At 35.9% G+C, this 13,355-nt stretch overlaps 1 protein-coding gene across 2 annotated transcripts in view; it reads right to left on the reverse strand.

Moving 5' to 3' along the window:
- slc1a9 (solute carrier family 1 member 9) overlaps positions 1-13,355 on the reverse strand; it is a 45,222-nt gene that overhangs the window by 27,497 nt on the left and 4,370 nt on the right. The window contains exon 1 of one of the 2 annotated variants that reach the window (XM_067415331.1): positions 4,865-4,974. The exons of the other annotated variant lie outside the window; for it this stretch is intronic. The gene's annotated coding sequence lies outside the window, so the exon portion shown is untranslated. Of the gene's footprint in view, positions 1-4,864; positions 4,975-13,355 lie in introns of those variants that run through there. 2 annotated transcript variants of the gene reach the window in all.

Here is a 13,355-nt window from a genome sequence, read left to right on the forward strand (position 1 = left end):
CGGTGTATGAATGGGTGAATGTGAGGCAAAAATGTAAAGCGCTTTGGATAAAAGCGCTATATAAATGCAGTCCATCCATTTCCATTTACAATATGCCAAAATATCTTATTTTGAATTGCAACAAAGTCATACAGGTTTGGAACCACATGTAAATGAGAAAATGAGGGCATCATTTTTATTTTGTGGTCAACTATTCTTTTAAAACATGCCATTTCATGCCAGCATTTAGAACTGATCCTATATAGATGGACTATATATGGACTCCTAATAAAGAAGGTCACTGTGGTATACGGAAACTACTGGTTGTAGGTTCCATTAATATTTTGTGCAAAATGTAATTTGGGATAATTCATTTATTCATTATTTGTACGTACAGATGGAGTATATAAGGGATAATACGCAATCAGAAAAATATTGCAAAATCATAAAATAATAATCAGGGCCAATGCGCAGCGCATAAATCCCCCTTTATTATAATAATTAAATACATAAATAGGAAGATGAAATACTGATTTAAGTTTCAATTGTTCGATACTTTTAACCGTATAACAACTGTCCTTGACAAATCAGCCTAACGACAAGACAAACAATGTAACAAAAAAAACAAAAACAAAAACGATTTATATACATACTGAAGTCCTCTTACAATCAATAAGACACAAGATGGGACCCTTTTTTTGTATGAAACAAGAAAGAAAGTCCACAGTGAGAGACCTGAAAGTCTGATATACTGCGTTGCCACGGTGACCACTGAATTCCACAACTGACCAATCGGAATAAGGCTTTCCAAAGAGCTATGTAAAAATAAAATGAACATTATTGTGTGTTAAGCAAGAAACTTCTGTGAAGGTCAGAGCAGAGGCGTGCGTCTGGGTTTGTTTGTAATTGATTCAAATAATAGTTTTGGGGGTGCAAAGTATTTCTTCATTTTACTTTGAAAATGAAGATTGAAGGGTTTGTCCAAAACCCATCGCAACTTAACATTATAATTTCCAGTGAACAACATCAAACCTTAAGAAAAGAGAATGAAGTCTTAACTTGCTGGTTGCTTCCACATCCTGAGGCAAGGACTATGTTCTCTGCATTAGACATTTTTTATTTCCTCCACCTACTACTTGACGAACATTACCTGAAATCATTCCCTGAACAAGAAACCAAACAAATGCCTGAGGCTTAGCCTAGCTAAGCTGCTGGACTTTAGCCATAACAAACAGAACAGGTTCGATTTACAATGGCAAGCTCTTTATGACAGAACAGGATGCTCAGGAATGGAATGGATGAAACGATTAGCCAGAGGCAAAACTACAGCTTACCAAAAAAACTAAACACGTAATCTGGGTCAGCCTCCTTTTATATATTTATATTTTATATTCTGGCTCGGGGTGTTAATCAGAGTGCCAAAAAATGTTTTGGAGATGGAGAGATAGGCCAACCACACTTGATAGACTTCAGTCAGAGGACTTGAAGTTGTGGACAAACCTAGATCCATGGACGAGAGAACGGCTTGGGGGAATCCCTTTAGAAAGCTAGCCAAGACTCACAATAAGCATTAAGAAGTGAGAAAGAGATTAGTGAGATGGAGCTAAACCTTGACCAAGCCTGGTTTAAGTTGGTTTAGCTAGTCTCAGATGACAAGTGTTTAAAACCCTTATTAAAACCATCCAAACAAACAAGACTGGGACAATTGCTATTACCCCCTTATGCTTTCAGCAGGTAAACTGGAGGAGATAAGAATTCCTTTCTTGTGGTTTGGCTGCCCTTATTTGCAGGAGCGTCAGTGACTGTGTGGAAAACAGCCATTTCAAACAAACAAGACAGCTATTAGGTTATGCAACAAGTGTACCGTGAACAACCATATTATATTGCCACATTGCAGATAAAGCTAAAGCTAAACAGGAGAACTATTGAAGAACTTAAAGCTACGTATGACCGTTTCAGGATACATGTTTGCTTGGTTAAGTGATTTTTTAATATGTATTTTATAAATCACTCTATTTACTATTCTAATATTATACTCATAGTATAATAACAAAGCAAATTCAAAGTAGGTGTGTGAGGATGATGGGAGTCATGTTTTTATCTGGACCATCAGAGTCACCATTGATTTTAAGGTTACCCACCGCCGAAATATCAATGAATCACTGACACAAGAGTATGTGTTCAGATGTCTGATTGTGTGGTCAGTGTGTGTAAGGATTATTTTCTGAGGTTGATTGTTTAGTGTGGGCTTTGCAAAGGGATAGAGATATAATCCCATAACTCCCGGCCTCAGTGAGAAAATGGAAGCAGCAGAGTGACGGACTGGACACCACAGCTGTCTTTCAACCTCACACATGAACTGCACCCAACCATATAATCTCATTAACCCATAAAAAATACATTTCAGGTTTATATTTAAAAAAAAAAATGGCATGAAACCTTTATTGATCATTCCCTAGGAATCAAACATATGTGTTGCAGTGCTCTATACTGTTTGAGGTACATTCTATATTCTTTTTGTTGCAGCAAATAAGGTCATAATAAATTCCAGCTATCTACTTCAATGTATGATTCTTAATCAGTATTTTCAACTTGCTTTGAAGTATCCTCATTATATCTATGCATTTGGCAGATGTTTACATCCAAAGCATCTGCATCAAAAGCATATTGTTTTTTTTATCCGTTTATCCGTTCATGCAATCACTCGAAATCAGAACAATTCAACTGACAAGCAAAAGGTGAAGTTCAGTTCTGTTCATCTTTTATTTATTTTATTTGTATTTATTGTTTTTTGTTTTGTTTTGTTTTTTATTTAGCATTTGTTAAAGCATAATCTTTGCTGAGTTTTGTTACATTTTCTAATGGGATAAGAAAAATAAAATGTATTTAAGATGTATTCTGTTAAACATGCAATTATTATTGCTTAAATATAATTTATCTTATTTTAATGATGTTTTGATATTTTAAATGGACAAAAAGATAAATAAAACATGACAAAGTATTTGTATTGTAGTCTACAAATTGAATATGCTGTGCATGCTAAACTCTACAATCATGCACTGTCAAAATATTGTTGGTTTAACTTAAAAAAGTAAGTTGCCTTAATTTTGAGTTCATTTAAATCAAAAACTTGAGTTAATACAACAAAGGATATCAGTTTAATACATAGAAACTCAAAATATTATGTTATCTGAACCACATTAATTATCTACCTTAATTTGACAAATGATAAGAAGTTGTGATAAATCATGAAAATTATTTTTTGCAGTGCATTCACATATACTTTTAAGAAAACTTCCGCAAGCCATCCAATCTCTATTTATTATAGGAAATTTGATAAACATCTTCATGGAACATGATCTTTGCTTAATATACTAATGACTTTTTGGCATAAAAGAAAAATGGATAATTTTGACCCATATAATATGCCGCAAATATACCCATGAAACTTATGACTGGTTCTGTGGTCCAGGGTCACAAATGTTTAGAAAACTGATGTAAAGTAATCAGTGTTACAGTGAAGTAAGTAAGTCTTCTTTTGACTGTGGTTAACTTTGAAAAGGTGATCAAGCACCTGAACATGCAGGTAGCTGTGTGTCCATCTGGTGGCTTATTCTTTTGCACGTGCAGACATGTCATCTTTGCTTAACCACACACACACGCACACGCACACACAACCACACACACACACACACACACACACACACACACACACACACACACACACACACACACACACACACACACACACACACACACACACACACACACACACACACACACATGTTGGTCTATGTGGTTTACAGGGACTCTCCATAGGCGTAATGGTTTTTATACCGTACAAACCGTATTTTCTATCCCCTTACACTGCCCCTGTCCCTAAACCTACCCATCACAGGAAACATTCTGCATTTTTACTTTCTCAAAAAAACATCATTTAGTATGTTTTTAAGGCCATTTGAATTATGAGGACATTTGATATGTCCTCATAAACCACATTTATAGTGTAATACCAGTGTAATACCCATGTAGTTATACAAATTTGTGTCCTCATAAACCACATAAACAGGCTCACACACACACACACACACACACACTCGCATACACCCTCCCCCCTACCCCTCTATCTCTGACTATAATCTGAGTGTATTAATCTGTTGTTTGAACTCCTTAAGCACAGACTGTCTATCACATCTGCTCGCCTCACCCTGCTAAAGCTTTGCTATTTATAAATCCCCAATTCCCCCTCTCTCTGTCTTTCTCTGTTTCTCTCCTGCAAGTTTTTCCCTAACCGAACCCTGCAGGAACCCTCAATTTACCTTCCTAAATCCTTGTCAATCTGTCTCTAAACTCCATGTCTGCCGAACTAACTCTTTCGTTATTTCATTTCTGAAGCCACCAAGGTCTTTACACATTGTGATAAATCATCTCTCAAGGATATATGAGCTAGTGATCTATCCACAACTGATTGACTGATTGAAAAGTGCCTCTAATGTAACATTCCTGCGCCCTTAAAACCATCCAATATCTCTATAACACTTCACACTACCACTATACTCAAAGTATATGTCCGACTATCTGTTATGTGCTATTAAGTTTGCAGCAATGACATGTACAAAAACAACTTTGACTAAGAGGAATTTCAAGACAAAACAAGTGATAATACACACTCCAAAAAATCATGGACAAACAATGATATGGTTATGTGCAAGAACTCATGTAGAGGAATTTTTGTCCACTATACAGTGTTCGAGCAGTTCATAATATACCAAGCCTAATTAAATAAAGCAGTGTGAACAATTTTTTTTATGCCATATTGATTAAGGTTAAGGACAAGTTTAAACAGAAACAAGAACGTGTGATGTGCAGTTGTTCGTATTCTTACCTGTGCTGTTGTGCCGTCTCCCATCCAACAAGATTGAGGCATTAGGAAAGAGACGTGGAAAGAATGGATAGAGAGTGAGAAAGAGAGATGGAGTGAGAGAGAGCGAGAGAGTCACAGTCTTTGCGTCATCTGAGAAAATTCTCAGATTAATAAAAACGGTTTGATTGCCTGAGCTTGCTTGCTCTCTCAGTCTCTCTCTCTCTCTTCCTAATTTTTCTCTCTAAAATATTCTTACTCTCACAGTTAAATATATTTTATTAATCATCCAGTATCCTGTTACTTTGTCAGCTATGTCTGCTTTTACCAACTAATACAATTAATTTGCATTAATTAATTTATACAGGGCCAGATGACACTTTAGAATACTGTTCCATCATTGATGCATAACTGCAGGAACAAATGAGTAACGCACTATTTTTGTAAGGTTTTGAAGAGTAATTACTTCTGATGAATTTGGTAACACTTGAGTTATTACTACACTGTAAAAAATGATTTAGAAGAAAAGTTACCTAGTTGCCTTAAAATTTTGAGTTAATACAATGAACATTTTTTGAAATTAGACAAAGTTTATTAAAATATTATTAAAAGATTTTGTAAGCATATCGGGTAATTGTTCTGTTGATGCAGTGAAACATGCCAAATAGTGCTATTATCATGATTTATCAATTTTTTTATGTGGTTCAGATACAATAATATTTTCAGTTTCTATTTATTAAACAATTTCCTTCATCAAATTTTGAATTTCAATAAACTTAAATTTTTAAGGCAACCAGGTTACTTACTTTTTTAAGTTAAACCAACAAAAACCAACCAATTTTTTTTTTTACAGTGTAGTGGGTTACCATGAAATTTACTTTAGAATAATGATCCAAATAATTAGCGATTCCTTTAGAAGGAAGTAGTAACACTATCTAAAACCTTACTAAATGACGTACAGTGACTAAATTACTAGTGTGACTTCATGCTTTTTACTGTGAAAACTGATCCAAATGATTATCAGTTCCTTCTGAAGGATTTTCTTTTTTTTATTCTAAAGTGTTACAGACAGACAGACAGACAGACAGACAGACAGACAGACAGACAGACAGACAGACAGACAGACAGACAGATAGATAGATAGATAGATAGATAGATAGATAGATAGATAGATAGATAGATAGATAGATAGATAGATAGATAGATAGATAGATAGATAGATAGATAGATAGATAGATAGATAGATAGATTTATGGGGGTAAGAAAATGATGAAAGGGACATTCTGGAATTCTGGATCTAGGACACATTTCATCTCAATTGGTCTCAGTTCTACCCACTGGATGGCGATGTGGCTCTGTTTCCACACATATATGATGCAAATGAAGGCGGGGCTTAGGACAGGTATTTGCATATCAGGAATCACTTCAGATGCCTCACAACTTAGTCATATGAAAGAAAAATATTAAGTAACTGTCATATCCTGTCACCTGAAATATTTACTTATATTGCGTTTGGCTGCTGAGAACCTCGTAAAAATAGGTGGTGATTGATGTATCTTTCAGATTTACAACAATGGCATGATAATACTAAACACAGATTTCCAGTATGTAATAGTTTAACGTTTAAACACGTCCAGATTCACTGCTGAGAAGTATAAGTACTATCTTAAATCATTACTTGCACTGACTACCTACTCTGCCCTTAAGGCTTTAATCAGTAGCAAACCAACTCTTTTAGGCTCCAACCACTCACCTCACATAATTTGATTTGGAAAGAATCAGCACTCTGTGCCAAACTATATCAAAACAAACATTGCCACAGGTTTTGGTAAATATATATATATATATATATATATATATATATATATATATATATATATATATATATATATATATATATATATATATATATACACACACACACACACACACACACACACACACACACAAGAGTATAGTGTATAGAGAACATGTATAATTTCAAGGGAATAATAATACGTTTATTTTAAATTTCATGACATCAACACATCTCAAAAATGTCGGGACAGGGCCAAGTTTACCACTGTGTGGCATCCCCTCTTCTTTTTATAACAGTCTACAAACGTCTGGGGACTGAGGAGATGAGTTGCTCATGTTTAGGAATAGGAATGTTGTCCCATTCTTGTCTAATACAGGCTTCAAGTTATTCAGATTTCTTAGGTCTTCTTTGTCGCAGCTTCCTCTTTATGATGCGCCAAATGTTTTCTATCAGTGAAAGATCTGGACTGCAGGCTGGCCATTTCAGTTCCTGGATTCTTCTTCTACGCAGCAATGATGTTGTAATTGATGCAGTATGTGGTCTGGCATGCTTGATAATGCAGGGTCTTCCCTAAAAGAGACAACATCTGGATGGGAGCATATGTTGTTCTAGAACTTGGATATACCTTTCAGCATTGATGGTGCCTTTCCAGATGTGTAAGCTGCCCATGCCACACACACTAATACAACCCCATACCATTAGAGATGCAGGCTTCTGAACTGAGCGCTGATCACAATTTGGGTTGTCCTTGTCCTCTTTAGTCTGGATGACATGGTGTTTCAGTTTTCCAAAAATAACTTCAAATTTTGATTCTTCTGATCACAGAACAGTTTTCCACTTTGCCACAGTCCATTTTAAATGAGCTTTGGCCCAGAAAAAAATGCACTTCTGGATCATGTGTATATATGGCTTCTTTTTTGACCGATAGAGTTTTAGCCAGCAAAGCCAAATGGCACTGTGGATTGTGTTCACCGACAATGTTTTCTGGAAGTATTCCTGAGCCCATGTTGTGATTTCCATTACAGTAGCCTTCCTGTATGTGATGCAGTAACGTCTAAGAGCCTGAAGATCACGGGCATCCAGTATGGTTTACCGGCCTTGACCCTTACACACAGAGATTGTTCCAGATTTTCTGAATCTTTGGATGATAATATGAACTGCAGATAATGATAATTTCAAACTCTTTGCAATTTTTCTCTGAGAAACTACTTTCAGATATTGTTCCACTAATTTTCGCCGCAGCATTGAGGGAATTGGTGATCCTCTGCCCATCTTGACTTCTGAGAGACATTGCCACCCCGAGAGGCTCTTTTTATACCCAATCATGTTGCCAATTGACCTAATAAGTTGCAAATTGGTCCACCAGCTGTTCCTTATATGTACATCTGAAAGAGCTTGAGAGGTCCTGAAAAGAAGAATGGGAGAAACTGCCGAAAAAGATGTGCCACGCTTGTAGCATCATAATCAAAAAGACTTGAAGCTGTAATTGGTGCTAAAGGTGCTTCAAGTATTGAGCAAAGGCTGTGAATACTTATGTACAGTGAATACTTATGTACGGTGAATACTTATGTTTGTCAAACAAACATCTTTTACATTTTCGTTGTGGGGTATTGTTTGTAGAACTGAGAAACATTTTGAATTGAATTCATTTTGGAATAAGGCTGCACTGAAAAAAATTTGGAGTGACATTTACTTACAAAAAGCTAGGCAACTTTTTCCACACAGTAAGTGCTTGTAATCTTTACTCTGGCTATTCTAAGTAATATTTACTTACTAGAACCACTTTTTTTTTTTTTTTTAATTAAGTAAATTTCACTGGCAATACTCCTCTGTAACTTTCACTCAGATTACCATTGCATCCAATTACAAAACCCAAGTGAATATTGCTGATATTTCTGAGTTTTGCATGATGCACCCAGAATGCATTGTGGTATGAAGCATGTCACCATTATTGAGATTCTTAGGCTGAATCTTGATATCTGTGTGTGAGAAAAGCGTTCAAAGTGCTTCGTGTACAGTCTGTTATAAAACGTATTTAACTTTTCTGGTTAAAACCGTGCTGGTTCTTTTCTAGAATAAAACAAGGTTAATAGTATATTGCTCATACTCAGGTATAAGATTGGTGAATTAAGCCACTACACAATGATCATATTCTGATCATCAAGCGGCCAAAAGCATCTGATCGTGTTTTCTCTGCTTTTCTTGTCATAGCAAACTCAGTCACAGCAGCGAGAGAAACATTAACATTAAAAAGTCGCCAAACTGCCCAACTAAAAAAAACACTAATCGCTATAATGGTGACATAAGAAAAACTCTATTAATTCTCAATAAGAACTTATGTAGCTTTAGCTACCGTTATTGTGATTAAAACTCACGTTCAGTTAAAAGTCAAAACTTACTGAGAATTTACTGAAAAGTCAGCCACATAAAAGCAACATCCCAAAATGACCGTCTCTGCCACCACTGAACAAGTGGGATCTTTGCGAAAAATCTGTGCGCATTTTCAAATGCACTTTGCTTTTCAGATTAAAATTTACTTAATATTTTAGGTGAATGTGCTGTGACTATAAAACATTAAATATTATTTGTAAATATATGACAAAATGTACTTTTTTCTCAGTTAAGTTATTACATGAATAGACTGTGTACATTTAAGATATACAGTTCCAACTTAAACTTGATTTTACAATGTAATAATTACATGAATTAATGTAATAGATTTTACCATACCACAAAGTCATTTTTTTCAGTGTGTAACAAAAAATTTGAAAAAAGTGTAGCGCTGTGAATACTTTCCGGATGCACTGTGTGTGTGTGTGTGTGTGTGTGTGTGTGTGTGTGTGTGTGTGTGTGTGTGTGTGTGTGTGTGTGTGTGTGTGTGTGTGTGTGTGTGTGTGTGTGTGTGTGTGTGTGTGTGTACACAGTAGAATTGAAATTCAAGAAAAATTCAAAGAAATTCATAAACATGTCCATCTTGCCATAGCAGCTTTACCAGAAAAACACAGAACTGTTGACATTTTTGCAAATTTATAAATAAGAAAAATGAAAAAGAAAAACTTATATCGATGTCTTTTTTATTATATATTTACAGTTAACCCTTTAATGTAAATTATATATATATATTTGCACTTTTCATGACACATATTATTAGATATGTCCTGTCCCAGCAGAATGCTGGGGAAAAGCAATACTGAAGATGTTAAATGACCCATTACAGAGTCAAATGGCTTTCTGTGCCCAAAGAGTAAGATAATGTAATAATATAGGTGACTGATAGTGTTTCTCGCAGTAATCCACCTCTTTAAACACCTGGCTTTTAAAGAAATATTCCATCCAAAATTAAAATATTGTCATCATTTATTCATTATTATGCTATTGCAAACCTGTAGGACTTTCTTTTAATAATACAATATATTTTGTATATATTGTAAAGGGGGTCCAAAACACTAGACCACACTGGTGATCACTATATAAACTAAAATAAATAAATAAACAGAGACATTTTTTAATATGTATTCAGTCGTTTACCAAAGAAGAAAGAAAGACATGCAGGTTTGGAATGACATAAAGGTGCATAAATCATGAGAAAATCTTCATTTCTGGACAAAGTCTCCATTTAAGATAAATGCACAAATCTGACCCAACTCACAGAAAAGAAATGACCATAGACAAATAACAGAAATGAGAAAGGAGAATCTCCGTCCACATATGCATAAATATACAACAAAACCATACTTTCACATAAGCATTTCATGCGTTATCACACACCCTGTCCCACAGGACTGACAGATGGAGGGGCAAAGGAGAGCTACAGAACTGGGGCGGCCTCTATGTCTATTCCTCTCGCTCTCTCTCACTGTCTTTTGTGCAGCGGATGGGCTGTAAGTCTATCTCCTGCTAATTGCCACAGTGGTTTAAACACAAAGTCTGCCGCTGAAACAGTACCCAACAGGGTGTTGTATAGTAAGTAAAATTTACAATGTGTTACATTTCTCCATCAGCATACATCAGGGAGGAGGAAAGGCTCATGTCAGCATCAGTCAGAATTTAAATGTTTAAAGGCACACACACACATTTCTAATAACTATTAATAATTTTCAGTCTTTTTTAATAATTGTTTTGCTCTATATGGTTAGGTTCAGATTAAAAATGGTTCTTGTAAACAGGCTCTAATTTGTTTTTGTTAGTTTTTTCAGCAAAATAGTATTTTTTTCTGAGAAGTGACTTTTGTGACCATTTAGACATGGATTCCAGTCTCGAAGATCTGAAACAACATTCATCACAAAGGAATCTGCTTTCCCAAGTGAAATATGGTTCATTCTGCCTCTGCTGAGAAAAAGGAGTCAAGTAACTTAAAAAGTTGCCGTATATGATACAACTTCTAAAGGAGTCCCAGGAGCTGTTATGAATGGTTTGTACTGCACAGGAGAAAGACAAAGGTGTGAATGCTATTAAGACTACGTGCAGGCACAATGAGATAGAACGTGTTATACTTCCTGCGCAACATGAGCCAATTGTTATCCATCAAAAAAACCTCAGAGAAACAGACTTTCATAATTTAATCCTGCAAAATTCATTCAAATTCTAAACCCACCAACCAACAACTTTTGCAAATGGAGAATTGTAATTAGACACAGCTTTTTGTCCCATTTTTCCACAATAATTAAACTGACACACAATAATTTAGAACAGATTCTGTGACCACAAGAGTGCAACTAAAATGGAGCTTGGTAAAAACATAGCCACAAAACCGTTCTTAATCTATGGTGTTTGACATTTAAGTTCACTTTCTTCTCCAAGTCTCCAGATGCAGTTTAATTGTGGGGACTTCAAAACCCTGTACCTTTCAATTCCGTTTCAACAAACTGTCATACTTTTCATCAATTACTTTATTAGGAAAACAAAATATGGCTGACTTGGTGGCATAGACCAATTTCATTTAAGGAACAGACAAAGCATAATTAGTATGGTCTTGTAAAACATCTCAACGCTATTCTGCCTAAATAGCTATCATCTGTGCAATTATCAAATAGCACACATGATATTTAATTACATTTATGTAAACCTCAATGACCACACACGGATAGAAACGTTTCATTTGTGTGTGTGTGTGTATATGTGTGTTTGTGTGTGTGTGTATATATATATATATATATATATATATATATATATATATATATATATATATATATATATATATATATATATATATATACATATATATATAGAGAGAGAGAGAGAGAGAGAGAGAGAGAGAGAGAGAAATAATATGTCACATGTCACATGTGTCACATGTCAGTCTGTTTCTGTTGGTTTCTTTTGCACTAGTCACATGTTCTTTTGTTTTGTCTCTGTTTCCTGCCACTTGTTTGTCACCATGGTTTCCCTCGTTAGTCTAGTTTAGTTCTGCTGTGTTTAGTTAGTCTAGTTTAGTTCTGCTGTGTTTAGTTAGTCTAGTTTAGTTCTGCTGTGTTTAGTTAGTCTAGTTTAGTTCTGCTGTGTTTAGTTAGTCTAGTTTAGTTCTGCTGTGTTTAGTTAATTATCTCGGTTCTGTTTGCTATTTAAGTTCCTCTTGTGTAGTCACTCCTTGTCCAGTCTTATGTCTGATTAATGGTGTTTGGTGGGCCGGTTAATGTTTTTGTAATTATAAAAGCCTATCTGTTTGGAAGTCCAGGATCTCCTCATCTCTGCTGCACTACACATCCATGACACAAGACTGGACCCCAATCTGCCAGGATTTCTCAAATAAGACATCTTCCTTACCCCAATCTCTCCCGTGTCCCCAGCAAAAGGGGCAGCTCTTCGGCTGAGGATCGACTATGGGGGCTTCGGCAGAGCGGTTGCCCACTGGAGAGGAATGTGGAGGAATTTACTGAGCTTGTTTATCTTTAACTCGTTTTTGTTCTGATGGGTCTGGACGAGGACACTGTTCGTTTTCTTGAACCTGCCGGTTTGTTTCCCTAGTCAAGACCATCAATCTGATTTTGAGTTTAAATTGTTCTGAGTTTGAGATCGAAGAGGTTCATATGAATGGGCGTTGTCCTCGTCCAGTCCCCTCAGAGAAACACGTGGCCTGGTCAGTTCAACCACAGCCAGTTTCCTCCCATCCCTCCAGTGGGTCTTCTTGTGCCAGCCTCTAAGCCCAGACGGCCAAGAAGGAGGGAGAAGGCTAAGCCCTCGATTATGGCTGTGACCATGCCGGAGCCATTGCTGATTTTAGAGACTTTCATGTGTCCGCTCCATGCCTCCTGGATTCCACCCCAGACCCTCCTGTGCACGCTCTATCCCGCCACGACAAGAGCTTGTGTTAAAATCACATTCTCCTTTTTTTTATATCTATATATATTTTTTTTATTTATTTTACCTTAACTTCAAGAATAACCAGATGAACACAAAGCGTGCAGCGAGGGTTCATATATGGCCCTTTATAAATTATTGCACACTTACGATTCAGTTTTATTTTGAGTAGTTTCAACAGTGTTTGCCATTACAATTGTGGTCATCGGGGTTCAAACCACATTGAACCATAACTTTCAATGTATGGACAAAAAACACATCCCCCACCAACCCCCTTTTTTCTGCTGGCAGAATTTTCATATTTTGGTGAACTTTTCCTTTAAGGGAATGCATGGTCTACCACACCAAGACCATCTATGCTTATCTTCTCAAGGACACTACTTGTGAGAAGTGAAGATAAACTCAAAGCAAAAACATAAA

The sequence above is a fragment of the Pseudorasbora parva genome, chromosome 2 (assembly GCF_024679245.1).
Source record: "Pseudorasbora parva isolate DD20220531a chromosome 2, ASM2467924v1, whole genome shotgun sequence".
Classification (NCBI taxonomy): domain Eukaryota; kingdom Metazoa; phylum Chordata; class Actinopteri; order Cypriniformes; family Gobionidae; genus Pseudorasbora; species Pseudorasbora parva.